Source organism: Stylophora pistillata, chromosome 1 (genome assembly GCF_964205215.1).
Source record: "Stylophora pistillata chromosome 1, jaStyPist1.2, whole genome shotgun sequence".
Classification (NCBI taxonomy): Eukaryota; Metazoa; Cnidaria; class Anthozoa; order Scleractinia; family Pocilloporidae; genus Stylophora; species Stylophora pistillata.
The window spans coordinates 2,253,683-2,269,952 of record NC_142519.1 but is presented as its reverse complement, the minus strand read 5'-3'; the positions used below and the strand labels follow the sequence as shown (position 1 = coordinate 2,269,952).

At 42.9% G+C, this 16,270-nt stretch overlaps 1 non-coding gene across 1 annotated transcript; it reads right to left on the bottom strand.

Moving 5' to 3' along the window:
* Positions 1-15,650: 15,650 nt before the first annotated feature.
* Positions 15,651-15,724, bottom strand: Trnas-aga (transfer RNA serine (anticodon AGA)). The gene has a single exon. It is a non-coding gene; the product is annotated as a tRNA-Ser (tRNA).
* Positions 15,725-16,270: the final 546 nt, after the last annotated feature.

Here is a 16,270-nt window from a genome sequence, read left to right as displayed (position 1 = left end):
GGGAAACTTTGCGTGGTAGTCGCGTGGTAGTTTTACGAGACAAACAAGTCATTGATAGAATGCTCTAGAAAATTCGATAAACAACACAGAATTCTAGAACATCTTTCGCATCTCCTGATTTTCTAAAAACTTTCAGAAACTTTAAGAGTCCAGTACGTTTATAGTACTCCATAACACAGTTTTTGACGTGATCCTGCTATTCGAGCATTACATCATAGTAAAAATTGGGAAGACAATTTTGTTGCACGTTTCTACCCAACAAACAGGTAACTGGAGAGTAGGATTTTCCGACTCGAGGCGTAGCCGTAAGCAGATCTGGCTACGTGAGTGTTCTCCAAACCTCTAAATTCAAGTACCTATTATCATGATCTCGATGAAACTGTCTGCCGAAGCAAAATCAAATTATCACAAGGCAAGGGAACGCAGTAGTTCACCTTTTCTATAAATAGAGGTCCCCTTTGCTACGCTCGATGGATGAAGTGTCATTAGCGAGCAAGAATATTGATCAAATATTGAATAATGGACATGTTTACGTATCAAAAATCAATGTTGAATATACATTTCTGCGAATCGTCTCATCCCATGACAAAACATTCCCAAAACGGACGAAATCGCCCGAAACCACGTTCGAAACTCAACGAGTGAGAGCGTTTTACTGACCTTACTAGTAAAATGTTCAAACTTTGGAATAAACAACAGCTAAAAAGATCTTGGAAGCGGAACAGAATTATGGAAAATCAACGAATACACTTGGAGTAACCAAAAAGGAAAAAGAAAAGAAAAGAGCGAATGAATATCCGTTCTATATTTAGAATATGAGCATTCCAGACAGATAAAGAAACGAAAGCCATTGACTTGATAATGCTTACCGGTGGTCCTCTCAGATATGTACACGACATCACCATGTGTATAACTATCGAATTATTTGAAGGATGTGGAAATAAAATGGAAAGCTTTTTTTCTTATCTTTAGTGATACAAGCACTAGTATAAATGCTAAATCAATGGTCTTAAAATTCTCTTCGAAATTATTCAGTGGGGTTCTCAAAACCAAACGCGATATACAGGGTTATCATCTAATTTAAGCCTGGCAACTAAGATCTTCCGGATCCAAGCCACTATCTATATTCTCCCTAGCCAAGCTAATAATGACCCCCATCTTGTATGTCCCAAGACTCCTTTCTATCATTAAATTCCTTCACTTAGTTTTTTTTGTGGAAGAAAATCCAATGAGGAAATTATCGAAAACACTTTGTGCTCTGTATGAAACAGCTGCAGGGTGTAACAATATTTCGATGGATCTGTTTAGGATTGTGCTATTATGATCTGCAGCCCTTTGATTAACTCTTGTATAATCTGTTTATGATTTCTGTAATTGTTCCGATCAAATGGAAATTATTCATGTCATATCTTTATTTAAATGCGTGTCATATCTTTTTTTACTGATCATAGACCTATTTCCGTAGTTCAGGCTGTTTCATTTCATAAATGTTGCAAGGAGTCATTTATAATCGCCTTTTAGACTATTTAAAAAAGCCCGAGAAAATCTGCGATAATTTATTTGGGTTTTTCAAACATCACTCCACCGAATATATTCTAATTCTACTTATAACATCTTATCTTTTGTTATGAATATCGAGTTTACTGTGTGGATGTTCATCGATTAATCTAAAATCTAGACAGTGTTAATTAATCACGAAATTTTGTTGGATAAGTTAATGTATTATGCCCTTAGCCCTTCCTTTGTACGCTTTATCATTTAAGAATTTGGTCATGCTTAGTGTGCGTTTATCGAGTTATGGATGCACGCGGAAAGTTTGGTGCGCCTCGTGCTACTCTATCTTTTTGAGAGCTCTCCAGATTTCCCGCGTGCATCCATAATTCGTTATACGCACAGCTAATAGCATGAACAGATTCTTTTATAACAGAGCGACAACAAGGATCTGTGCGAGGAATCTTTTCTATTGTGATAGAGTGCAAAACTCGCACAACGCACAAAAAAGTAAACAAACGTCCTTATTGGCTGGCCATAAAATAGGCCACATTTAACCTTTGGTTTAAGGAGGCTCGAAAGGGTTTTTTTGACCGCGGGGAGAATGGATTCCAAGATACACGCAAGCTTATTACTCGCGAGAGAAATAAGCGATGGCGCGCGCGATCAGATCCGCGGGCGAGTTGTAAACAAACATGGCCGCCATGAGCGTTTCAAAATTGCCGGGTACCTCTAGCTCTATTGTTTCCAGCGGAAGTGGTTATTTGAGAAACAAAAATGGAAAGTTTACTTTTTGAAAGTTGGTAGGAAAATGTTCGGATGGCAGGGTTCTTGCCGAAAGTGGTCAAAAAATTTTTATTTAACAAGCTAAAGGAGGATGGTGAAGTCGACACCCCATCAATAAAGTCGTGTCGAGTGCATTCGGTAGGTCTTACTTTGTTCCGCGAGAAATTTAAGTGGATACCTCTGAGTGCTACGATTTGTTTCGCATTGTATTTGACTCCTAATAAAATGAAATGACCGAGAACTTTCCTAAACAACTCACTGGAAGATGAAAAGGAAAATGAAATCATTCTTGGATCCAGGATTGTAAACATCGACAGTTTAATGAACAGAAATGGAGAACTGGAAATGTTGCTATAAAAATAAACATAATTTTCAGTAAACAAGGGATCGTAAAAATGTAGATGAGACTTTAAATTAATTCTAATTCAACTACAGACGGTAAAATTAAAATAAAATATTCATCTTAAACTTGTGAGAAAGATTGATATTTCCCTCGATAAACTGTAAATTACAACTACGAAAAGGCAAACTCGCATTTGTTAAGAAAGGATTGCAAAATTTGTTTTGTTTTCCATTTAAAATGGAATAATGAAAGTTCACGGTTATGACAGTGGCAAAGAGAAAAAAAAGAAAAATGAAGCCAAGTCTTGTTCATACCTCTAGTACCTCGCAAATTATAGAAATTCGCGAAATCTGCGACGACCAACAAATTACTGACGTATACGAAACCCTAACTTCCACTGAGTTTGACACTCATGACAATCTGGAAGACGTTAAAGCAAATTCTTTTAACTACAAATTATTTTCACTCCTCCACTTCAAATTGCACATGAACAATAATTATATCGGTCAATCATGGTAAATGCATGTGCATCGCTGAATAAGGCCTTCGATCAAGCCATCTTCTCGGAACAACGACAAGATACCATCCAGACGTTCGATGGAAAGCTTCATCTTTCAACAAACATGGTCCAGAAGCTGGCAGATGCTGGTTTGTCTCATGTTACACTACAATCTGTGTACGAGAAACTCAACATTCAACAACAAACATATGAAACATATGTGTGAACTGCGGTTATGAGACGTATATGAGCACGATCCTTCGCAGTAAAGCACTATTTGAGCAATAGTGAAAATCAGACCTGAAAAAAATTTCAGGCCTGTACGGGATTCGAATAGAGCGCTGCACTAGTATCGCAGAGGTCAGTGGTTCGAATCCCGTACAGGCCTGAAATTTTTTTCAGGTCTGATTTTCACTATTGCTCAAATAGTGCTTTACTGCGAAGGATCGTGCTCATATACATAAACTCAACATTACCGGCCTCAATGGAGTACTGGCATTGGCGCCATCTGCAAAATCAACTTGTCATCATATATCGAATTCCGCTAGAGAATTCTCTCCGGAGTTCATTTCCAACTGTCGTAACAGTAAGCAGTCTGAGTCTCAAATGATGACTTATTTTTCAGGAAGGTGTAAAATTACAAAACAATGTGAATCCATCTTCAGGACGAACGATTTTTTCCGCTCTGAGGGCATCCATCGATTAATCGCGCGTACACGAACTCGTCCTCGCGAAAATGAGCCTGTGAGTCAGCGGTATAGTTAAAAACGCGTGACCGGATATAAAAGTGTAAGCTAGAATTGGAAAAACCGGAAATAAACCTTGCTAAGTTGATGAACTAATATCTCGAAAATTGGTTCGGTGACCTACCCTGATTTTTTGTATACAAATTATTTACATCATTACGCATTCCTGAAGAAAATTTTAAAAAAATTTATCTAGTGGCAATTTTTTTACATTTTAAAACAGCATTTTCCTAAATCATTCAAGTTCTACTAGGTATTTTTTTTTATATCGTGTATACAGGTAGAGAATGTGATGATGTTTAAGAAATTTGAAAAAAAAAAACCAGGTCACCGACTTGGTTTTTGAGATATCTTTCAAAAACTGAGTTTTAGAGGGTCTTTTAGCACTACTGTACTGTTGCCATGGCAACAGATAATGCCTGACGAACCCCCTTAACAGATTGCCCTAGCATAGTGTTATGCATATGTCGAGTTATTATCCTGATGATAAGTTTGACAGTCCTGATATCTTTTACTGATTGGCGTTTGCTGTTAATTGTTGAAAACCCTTTCGAGCCTCCTTAAGCGAGCGCATTTGATCCAGTTAATCGACAACTGTGAATAAAAAGCTCAAAATAAATGGCCGGGAAAAATGGAGAAAATCAAAGCTAAATGAAGTCAAGTGTCACTATAGAATGTTTTAAAACTCAACGGTCCAACAAATTTGTGAAACGTGCAACGGGCGAGTTTTTTTCGGCTTTCTTTTTTCTGCTTGTTAGATCAGGACCTAAAAAGTCAATGCCGATAGAAACCGCCTTCCGGTTAGCTCAATGGATAGAGCGCTGGACTGTAGTGCGGGAGGTCGAGGGTTCGAGCCCCGGCCGGACCAACACTCAAGGTCTTAAAATAATTGAGAAGAATTTGCTACCTTTCTATAACATCAAGAAATGGTTAGACATTCTAGTCTTCTCGGATAGGGACGAATAAATGGAGGTCCCGTCTCCTGCAGGGTTGGGGCAGGAGACGTTAATTTCCCACACACGAGATTACTGTGTGATGGATGTCCTCCCCTGGGATGGGATGGGTGGGTTAGGACAGCAGGTCCACATCAGCTATTACAGCTGCCAATTAATCAACCTGCTTAAACAAATAAATAAACTTCAACTTCAAACTTCAAAAATTGGGCAGTTCTTAGCTAGTTTCTTCCAGATTTTAAAGGGAAGGAAAACTGCACTGCAACTTAAAAGGACGGCAACTCTGTAGCCAGGTAAAAAAAAAAACAAAACAAAACAAAACAAAACAAAAAAAAGCTCACGTCATCTTATTTACGCACGGAAGTGCGTAAATGAAGATGTTGTTCATTGTGGCTCAATAGGACTTATATAGGGCAAACACGCGCGCTATGTTATAAAGCTTAGTTTATCCTTATCGTGTATATTGTGTTTTGCAGAAGGTGCCCCGTGTGTCTGCTTGCTTGTTCTTTGTGCATTTTTATGTATTTTTTGTCACTGTTATTATAACTATTATTATTATAGGTATTATCATTTTCCTTTTTAGTTGATCAGTTTTATTTATTATTATTATGATAGTTTACACCTTTACTGTATGATTAATGGTAGTTGAGAATTTTAAAGTAATAATGACAATTTGACTATAAGATAGACCGTGGCCACTAAGCATTTGGAAAAAACGGCTCCAACCCTAAGCAAAGCCAGATGAAATATGGTTGAGGGGGAAATGTCCTCATGTGTCGTGCGATAAATATTTAAAAAGAGATTTTTCTTACTATATAGTGATAAGAAAAATAGTATGTTCGTTGTTCTGCGTGGTTTAAGAATGATACCCTACCCGTACAGTTGTTTTGTATCGTTCAGTCAAATTGTCAAATAGTGCTGCCGGCATTTAAACTCAAGATAAGAAGGAAAAGCGGCAATGTAGTAGAATTTTTTGTGCTTGTTGTACTCAACCATTGACTGTAACGTGGCTTTGGCTGGGGCATAGAGTCCACCAACACAATTTGTCTCTGAGCAAAGTGTCGCAGCTATTTAAAGTAACTCGTTGCTCTCGCAACGGAATATAATAGATAAAAATTTATTGCTCAAAAGAAATGCTGACGTTATTGCATTGACGCATCTCACTCTAGATATATATAAGGTAAGCTGGGCAAAGGGCTCTAACGACAAACACGACTAATCAGTTTGCCTGGGAACCCAAGTTTCTGAGCCAAAGGCCGTTTGGGTGGGCAAATGAATAAATGATAACGTCATCATCTTTCTAAAGTGCCAATGTTTGATAAATTGAATTTATGGCGAATTCATAAGTGATATTATAGCATAAATTCGCGCTCTGATTGGTCAAGGATCAAGCGACAAACCCCACTCTCCATCAGTTTACCTGCTGATAAACCGGAAAACACGAGAAAAGTTTGTAAACCACGACGCGCAGATGTTTGTCCGATCAGAGCGCACGTTGTGTCTAAGTTATGTCATAAAAGCCTGTGAACCCAAATAAAACTGAAATATTTTCCCCTCCCGTCGAATAGCGCCACACCAGGCGAGTTCCCAGATTTTTGATTTGTTAGAAGCGTTCGTAGAGGAAATGATGAGGAAGCTTTAAACGCAACAAATAGGACAGAGATTTAATTCTTCGAACTTTATCAAAACTTAAAATTTCAAATGCACTTTAACTAACTGGTTGCTCCATACCTTAATTTTTTGCTACACGATTAAAGTGAAAGAACTTCAGAAACTCTCGACTGGAATCCCCAAACTTCTCGCCGAGGAGGAAAAGATGGCATTTTTCTGCTTTAAGAAAATTCTATCAACAAACTAACTGGATTTTTATAGACATATTTGTTCAGAATCGTATTTACACAATACACTCAGCCAAATTACAGACTCTAAAAAAAAAAATCACAACTTTGGCTAATTTGCAATGATCCATAATACTCTCATATTACACCAGCTTCGACCTCTTTGCATTTGCTTTAATTTTAAATAATATATGTTAAATATTCATTGATCCATCCGCAGGGATGCCTACTTCCTAACGCGTATTCATGAGTATAACTGAACAAGAGGAGTTAGTGCTTTGTCTTTCGCCCTGATTACAAGATTATGATTAATATTCACGGACAGTTTCCTATCCGGTGTAAGTTGTGATCTGCCGATGGTTAATCTAATTCTACTGATCTTATCGCTGCCTTTTATCGAATATCTACCCATAAAAATAGCAAAAGAATTTTCGCCCTCACTCGGCTTCTTGTGCTCGAATAAAGCAAATAAAGCAAATAAAGCATGCCAGACAGTAATCTCGAAAACATTGAGATTCTATTTCGTCAGTCAATACCCTCTAAGCTTTCTTTTGTTTTGTTTTTGTTGTTGTTTTTGTTGTTGTTTTTGTTGTTGTCTTTTTTGTTCTCTAGGAGGAAGTTAGATATAGCTCTTTGGCATACAAAGCTTTGCTTTCATGTCTAAATTGAGCACTCTATCTAGGATGAGTCATTGCTGCTGCAATTGCGCATGCTCGCCAGTTTACTCTAGTTGGAGCACTCTGGCATGGCTTAAACGATACCACAAAGGTTGGGTCGTTTGGGGTGACCGTCTCGGTTCTCCTCCATTCTGGGTTCAGCACTGTACTCTGGCATTGATATTAAATAAGGAGGTGGCATTATTCAAAGGGGGGCTAAAGTAAATGGACAGAGGGTCACATTTTTATGCAAGAAAAAACGGGAACACACATTTATACATGAGCATAAGGGAGCAAACAGATAGTTAAGAAATTGTGTAAGGGGGGAGGGGAGGGGGGAGGAAAGGGTGTATTACCTGACGCGGGTTAGGGTCTCATAGCATGTAGTTCTCTGCATTATGGGACTCGTTACCCAACAGCAGTCCTTGCACACCCCGACTGTTCAGGTGCCCCGTTGGGCGGGGAGCGCTTCCGGGGGGCCAGGTTCGATTCCTGGGCGATTTTGGCGTACTGGTGTACCCTCCTTCAGGCGTTACTCGGCGGAACCATTGCACTCCGGTTCCGTTAAGTATATATGTCGTCCGGCCGTTGCAGCACTGACCATTGCACTAAAGGGTCCGTGGCCGGGGGCGCCTGAAAAACAAAAAAAACTGTACTCTGGCGGCGGGTTTGGATTAGACATTTAGGTCGGCAGGCATTGCACCGCCCTCACGGGAGCCTGGCCGTCCGCCTTAAACAAAAAAAAAAAACTGTACTACCTACCAGTCTCCTTCAGGCGGTGCAACTCTAACAGGCGTCGTCGCGTGTTCTATCGGCAGTGGTGTGCCCGTGGTGTCATTGCATCCGCGCATGGTGACTCTCTTCGGTTTGCTTTTTAGCTGTTTTGGTTTTTGTTGCGCCTCCCCTTGGCTGGCTAGGGGCTATGATTATTGTTTTGATTTTTTCTGGTGACTCCCCTTGTCTGGCTAGGGGCTATGATTATCGTTTTGTTTTTTTCCAGTGCCACCCCTTGGCTGGCTAGGGGCTATTATTATCGGTTTGGTCTATTATTATTATTGTGAGTGCGTTCTTCCTTGGAGTGAGTGTGTAATTTTTAGGTGAGGTGGGGTTCGATTCCCCAGCGAGTTTGGCGTCTGGTGACCCTCGTTTATGGTGGACCCCATCCCTAAGGCATTGCACGCCTGCCATGGGTTGGGCTTAGACATGTAGGTCGGCGGGCACTGCACCTCCCTTCATCGGGGGCCCGGCCGTCCACCTTAAACATAAAAAAAAACTGCACTGACGAGACCCCACATGACGCGGGATTTTTCTTGTTGGTGGTTTTGTTCTTCTGTCAGGAGGTCATTTTGGTCAGGACAATTGTAAGTATCTTGTCGTTTTTGCCTTTTCTGCACTTGTGAGTACCTGCCGGGAGGGAAAGCTTTGCAGTTGTCTTTTTCTTTTTTCGCTGTTCGTCACCCATCCAATTTTTTGTTTTTTTTGGTGGGTCCGAACTTGGTGAGTCAGCCGTTTGGGGCTTTTTGGGCTTTGCCCTTTTGCTCCCTTTTTTCTTTTTTTCTCCATGGCTCCGCCTTTGGAGAAGACCATAGACATTCGGTGTACTGGTTTCCCCGCTGGAACTTTACAATCTGAGGTGGTTAAGTACATCAATGACTATTTTGCAGTGGAATCACAACATAAAGTAGTTTCCATTCAAGAATGTCCTGGCCGTATAGCCAGGGTCACTTTTACGGAGGGCGTGGCTAAATTGTTTTTTGAAGAACAGGGTTCTGTTGTCCTCAATGGGGTTAAGTGCTCAGTCATAGAGCCTGCCCTCCTCCCCCCCAGTTCACTAATATTGTGGTTTCTTGGTACCCTTATGAGTGGCCAAATGATGCGGTGGCTACCGCTCTGTCAGGTTATGGGGTAGTTAAAAGCGTTAGGCACCAGGTTTGGCCGGGCTTGCCCGATGTCTCTACTGGTTCTAGAATTGTATCGATGGTGCGAAAAGTTTGGTACCGTGGCCTGCCCCTCCGCTGCGATATTTGTAGAGCGATTGGACACAAGTCTGCAGCATGCCCTGATAGAGGCAGGTGTTTAAGGTGTCACAAAGAAGGTCATTTCGCTCGGACTTGCCCCGACGCCTGGAACAAGGCCTCAGCTCCTACTGTCCCAAGTGTGGCAGCTCCTGGTGATGAGGCGGTACAGCCTTTGGACTCGGATGTTGTTGTTCCCCCTCCTCCAGCTGGTTCAGTTGATGAAGTTTCTGCCCTCTCTGCTACGGATGTTAACGTTGCTGACCCCCCCTCCCGAGCCTGTGGACACTGCGATGGAGTGTGGTGATGTCTTTCCTCCTGCCTCGCAGGGCCCACTTGATTCTCAAGGTTATTTAAATGAGGATGTTGTTGACCCAATTGTAGTTGTGTCTGGTCAAGGGGCTAGTGTTCCCTCTAGTGATATAGACTCCTCGGAGTCTGGTGTTAAATTGTATGACGAGCACTTCAGTCAGTTGGATGAAGTTGCTAGTGTCACCTCGTCGGTTGTTCAGGGTGTTTTGAGCAATGGTGATATACTAAGTAGTACAAATAATGAAATAATTAATGATACAAGTAGTGAAATAATTAACAATGCAAGTAGTGATATAATTAACGATAAGGCCAGCGCTGGCAATGGGGAAGTTATCTTAGTTAATGAAATTGCAAATGAACCTAATGCAAATAGTGAAAATACTACCTTACCCAATGTAGATGAGCCTCAGGACTGGGGTTCCATTGTTGACTCTCAGGATGTGAATATGTCACCGGCCTCTGGCTAACGCAAAAGGCCCTCTACCTCCTCGACTCCTTGGCGCCGTCCAGCTAAGAGGACCCCGGGCACTCCTCAATTGCCTGTGGGCCCTTCGGCTGCTACTAGGGTTAACGCAAGTCGTGCGGCTAAGAAAAAGTGATGATGTTTCTTTCATGCTTTGTGATGGTTCTTTCCATCCTTACGTTAAATTGTAATGGTATCCGGGACCAGTCTAAAAGGATTGGTCTCGTGCAGTGGTTGCGATCTCTCCCTGTGAAGGTTGACGTTGTCTGCCTTCAAGAAACGCACTGTGTTACTCGGGCTGAATGTTCTTTGTGGTTTTCTTTGTCTGGTTTCTCTTCTGTGTTAGCTCCGGGTTCTGTCCATTCCTGTGGTTGCGTCGTGCTCTATCGTGCTTGTCTCTCTCTCCTTAATTCTTGGTCTGCTGATGGTCGCTATTTGCAATGTGAATTCTCTTTTCATGAAAAGGTCTTTAGGGTGGTTTGTCTCTATGCCCCCAATTGCAACCCTGCACGGGATCAGCTCTTTGATGGCCTGCATTCGAAGATTAACCATTCAATACCTACGGTCCTTGCTGGCGATTTTAACTCCGTCTTTGACCGGGCTCGAGACCGACGTGGTCCAGTTCCTGCCACTGTATCTAGGGATAATTCCTCCTCGCTTAGTCATCTTTTTGATGCGTGTTGCGTCACTGACATCTGGCGTTACCTCCACCCCTCTTCTCCGGGGCTCACCTGGACCAGGTGGGACGGGAGTTTGGCGTCGCGTATTGACATGTTTGGGATTCCTTTTGCATGGGTCCCATCGGTGTCCTCTGTTTCTGTGTATGTCTGGCCATTCTCGGATCATCGTGGCTTGTGTTTGTTTGTGTCTGTTCCTGACGTCGTCCCACCTGGCCCTGGCTTCTGGAAGCTCAACACCTCAATTTTGGAAGATCAGGATTATTGTCAACTTCTCCGGGAGGAATGGTCTGCCTGGCGTCTTGCTGTCCCTCGCTTTCCCTCTCTCGCTAAATGGTGGGATAGGGGGAAAAGCCGGATTAAGGGGCTGACAATCCGTTTTTGTGCCAGTAGGGCCCGTAAGACATCTGCATGTAGAGACGCCTTGGTGCGCCTTGTTGAACATCTCCAGGAGAAAGTCGATTTGGGGGTTACTTCTTGTGTGGATCCCCTGCGGTCGGCTCTCTCTGAGCTTGCTCGCCTAGATTCTCATGTGGCGAAGGGGGCCCAGGTTCGGGCGCGAGTCAAATGGGTTGAGGGAGGTGAGACTTCCTCGCGTTATTTTTTTCGTTTAGAGAAAAAACGTTCTGCCGACCGTCGCATCTCTGCGCTGAGAGAGCCTGATGGCTCAATTGTTTCTTCTTCTGCTGCTGTCTGTGCTTCTCTTGGTTCCTTCTATTCTGGTCTATATACTGCTTCGCCTACAGACTCTCATGTCCAATCTTCCCTTCTCGGTAATCTGTCCTCGTTTCTTCCTCAGGATCAGTCCAATAGTTGCGAGGGCCTACTCACACCATCTGAGGCCTTTGACGCTCTCAAGGGTATGGCACGCAACAAGACGAGGTCTAGATGGGCTCCCTATGGAGTTCTATCTCCGCTTTTGGGATGTGGTTGGTGCTGATCTTGTGGCTGTCCTTAATGAGTGTTTTTCTTCTGGCTCTCTTTCTCTCTCTCTCAGCGCAGAGGTGTCATTACTCTGTCATTCAAGAAGGGGGATCATCTTGATCCCAAGTACTGGCGCCCCATATCTCTCCTTAATGTGGACTATAAGTTAGCGTCGCGGGCCATAGCCGGGCGTCTTCTCCGCGTGATACATCTCGTCGTTAACCGCGATCAGACGTGTGGGGTCCCTGGCCGCTTCATTGGTGAGAGTGTCGCGTTACTGAGAGATGTTGTCAGCTATGCTGAGTCCTCTGGCACCCCTGTCGCAATCCTATCTCTTGACCAAGAAAAGGCCTTCGACCGGGTGGATTGGGGTTTTATGCGGTCCACTCTGGTCGCCATGGGAATTGGTCCGTCTTTTGTCGCGTGGATTGACTTATTTTATACTCGTGTACAAAGTGCTGTAAATGTTAATGGTTACTTAACTCCCTTCTTTGGTCTTTCTCGTGGTGTTCGGCAGGGGTGTCCATTATCTTCACTCTTGTATGTTCTTGTTTCGGAGGTCCTTGCTTGTAGCTTTCGTGCAGACCCCCGTATTAAGGGTCTGTCTCTCCCAGGTAGTCCTCCGCTGTCTCCTATCTCTCAGTACGCAGATGACACATCTCTCATACTTACCTCGGATGAAGGCATCTCGGTTGCTCTTGACATATATAGGTGTTATGAACTAGCTTCTGGATCGAGGATTAACCTCTCCAAATCTAAGGGTCTCTGGTTGGGTGGATGACGAGGTCGCACGGACCCCCCAGTTCCTTTTGACTGGTCTCCTGTCAAGCTCAAGGTGTTGGGGGTTTTCATTGGCCCTGGTAACCTTGAGGAAGACAACCGGCGCCCTCGCATCAATGCGGTGGACCATGTTCTCAAGTCTTGGCGTGCTCGTGTTCTGTCTTTTCGTGGCAAGGCCCTCGTTATTAACGCCCTTGCCCTCTCCCGGGTCTGGTATGTGGCCTCTCTTATCCACATGCCGGCCTGGGTGGAGGTGGTGCTCTCTCGTCTGGTTTTTTCCTTCTTTTGGTCTGGCAAGCGGGAGCTCGTCTCTCGCTCTGCCGTTGTTCAATCCTCCCTTTTACGGGGTTTCTCTGTGGTGGACGTTCAGTCTAAGGTGAGGGCCCTCCTGGGCCAATGGGTGAGGAGATTTGTCTCTTCTCCTTCCAGTTGGGTCACTCTCATCTCTTTTTGGTTTAATTCCTTGTTTGGTGTCTCTCCTTTTGTTGTGTTTTCTCGTCCTTTTAGTTTTGACCCTAGGGTCTTGCCACCCTTCTATCAAGCTCTGGTATTGGCGTGGCGTAAGCTCGATGGGGCTTTCGCCGCGTCCAAAAACTCTCTGGTTTATGGTTCTTCGTGTCCTCTTGTCTGTTCTCCTGTCTTGAAAATGTCTGCCAAGTCTTGTTACCTGTATCTTCTCTCTGAGAACATGGTCCAGCCTCATTGTGTTCTAAAGTTTATGTTCATCTACCCCAATCTCGACTGGCCTGCCACGTGGCGCGCCTTATCTTTCTTTCATCTTGATCGCGGTGTTATCGATCTGAATTGGAAGATTGCTCACGGCGTCCTGTACACCACCCGGCGTCTTTCCTCGTTTGGTTTGTCTATTTCCCTCTCTTGTCTTTGTGGGCCCCGGGTCGAGTCGCTCGAGCATCTGTTCTTTTATTGTCCACTTGCTCAGAGTGTTCTCGCCTGGGTGCAGTCTTTGCTATTTTGTTTCTCTCCTATGTGTCCTGTCATCACTCTTCGTCATGTCCTTTTTGGCTTTAACACTGGTGACCTTGTTTCTGTTCCGCGTGTTTTTGTCTATCTTCTCAGTGTCTCTAAGTTTTGTATCTGGCTATGTAGAAATGATTTCCGGTTTCGTAATATTCGTCCTAGCGCCGTGGCGGTGATTGCATCCATCAAGGCGCGCCTGAAGTCCTACCTACCACTCTCCTTCAGGCGGTGCAAGTCTAACAGGCGTCGTCGCGTGTTTTATCGGCAGTGGTGTGCCCGTGGTGTCATTGCATCCGTGCATGGTGACTCCCTCTAGTTTGCTTTTTAGCTGTTTTGGTTTTTGTTGCGCCTCCCCTTGGCTGGCTAGGGGCTATGATTATCGTTTTGTTTTTTTCTGGTGCCTCCCCTTGTCTGGCTAGGGGCTATGATTATCGTTTTGGTTTTTACCAGTGCCTCCCCTTGGCTGGCTAGGGGCTATTATTATCGTTTTGGTCTGCTATTATTATTGTGAGTGCGTTCTTCCTTGGAGTGAGTGTGTAATTTTTAGGTGAGGTGGGGTTCGATTCCCCAGCGAGTTTGGCGTCTGGTGACCCTCGTTTCTGGTGGACCCCATCCCTAAGGCATTGCACGCCCGCCATGGGTTGGGCTTAGACATATAGGTCGGCGGGCACTGCACCTCCCTTCATCGGGGGCCCGGCCGTCCACCTTAAGCATAAAAAAAAAAAAAAACTGCACTGATGAGGCCCAGAAGGCCGAAACAGTTCTGTCTGCAGTTATGTATGTATGTATGTATGTATGAATGTGGAGGTGTATGTATGTATGTATGTATGTATATATGTATGTATGTAGGTATGTACTCGCGATCGAGTCCTAGCTTGTAATTACGAAGTGTATTAATATAGCTGGAAAACTTTGCGTGGTAGTTCCGTGGTAGAGTTACGAGACAACTGAAGTCATTGATAGAATGCTCTAGAAAATTTGATAAACAACACAGAATTGTAGAATTTATTTCGCATCTCCTGATTTTCTAAAAGCCGCTTCAGAAACTTTAAGTGTCAAGTACGTTTATTGTACTCCATAACCAACAGTTTTTGACGTGATCCGGCTACTCGAGCATTACATCATAGTAAAAATTGTGAAGACAATTTGGTTGTACGTTTCCACCCAACAATCAGGTAACTGGAGAGTAGGAGTTCTTGCTCGAGGCGTAGCCGTATGCAGACCTGGCAACGCAAGTGTTCTCCAAACTCCTATATTTAGTACCTATTATCATGCTCTCGATGAACACACTACTGAAGCAGAATCAAATTTTTACGAAGCAACGAATCGCAGTAGCTTACTTGTTCTATAAAGAGAAATTTCCTTTGTTACACTCGACGGACGAAGTGTCTTTAGCGAGCACCAATATTTATCAAACTAGTAAATTATAGGAATGTATTAGCATCCTTCAGATGTAAAAAGGATTTCGAGCGATCTTTGAATTTGTTTAAGAATTCAGTTTTTCTTATTGTAAAGGCAGAGAGTTCCATGTGTTGAAGACGTGTACAGGCAGGGAGACCGAGAGCAGTAATTGAGAAGTGTAATTTGTAGTCGGGATCTATCAACTTGTTTAGCCTTTCAACTCCCATGAGTGACTAGCACGGAATTTCTCCTACATTATCAATACGATATCAAGCAGACAAATGAAGGGGTTAAAGAAAATTCTATACAATGGAAATGCTTGTTCAGTGAGCAATTACCAGATTATTGCAACTAATATCATAAAAATTGTACCAGAGTCAGTAACAAGAGTTAACCGATTAGATCTTGGGAGTGAAATGACTAGCTGTTTAGTTGTTGTTCATTAATGCCCTAGAAAGGCGATTCTGAGACTACGCGCCGCTTACGCTACTTGCGCATGTACATGTTCATGCAAGTCTACAATATTGTAATTACGGTACACCTGGAGTTAGTGCTCATAATGGGGAAATCGTGGATTTATGTGTAAAGTAGTGCATGTAGTGCTCAAAATCATGGTGAGCATAGCAGAAAATGAATTGTTTATTCAAAACTGATGTATCGGTAAGCACCTGTGAAAACTCACTAACAGCATCACGCTGTCACATTAAGGCATATCAAGATGCGGCCAACCAACCTCCAAAGTGAGCATGTAAAGATGAAACAATTTTTAGTGTAATAGAAAAAATCCATGCCCCAGATGGGACTTGAACCCACGACCCTCCGTGATCTAGACGGATGCTCTAACCACTGAGCTACCGGAGACTCTATGGTGAGCAAGGGTCAATTTGTGGAGTTTATGTAGAGTTTATGTAGAGTTTATGTAGAGTTTATGTAGAGTTTATGTAGAGTTTATGTAGAGTTTATGTAGAGTTTATGTAGAGTTTATGTAGAGTTGATGTAGAGTTTATGTAGGAATATGTAGAGTTTAGATTTGCTCGCTACTCCGATTTGGATGTGTTAATATTGTTTACCCCGTGTGAATCGATAAACCCAGGTTAATGTATTTTTTATTTAATACGATAGTTTCAACTTCTTTGGTTCAAAGTAGGTTTTTTATTTACATTAGTTTAAGTTACCCAAAGCAACGAATGTACAACAAGAAAGAACAACAACAAAAGATACAAACAAGGAAAACGCAAAATAGAAAAAGAAAGAGGAATGAGGGAAAGAAATGGAAGGGATGGAAGGGGTGAAAAGAATCGACAGGAGCCGGCACATTCCTGTACAATCATCAATATTGACTTTATGGCGGTTGGTAGATATTCGAAAAACACGGAAATACTAAAGAGACCTTTCAGACATTTCAGCA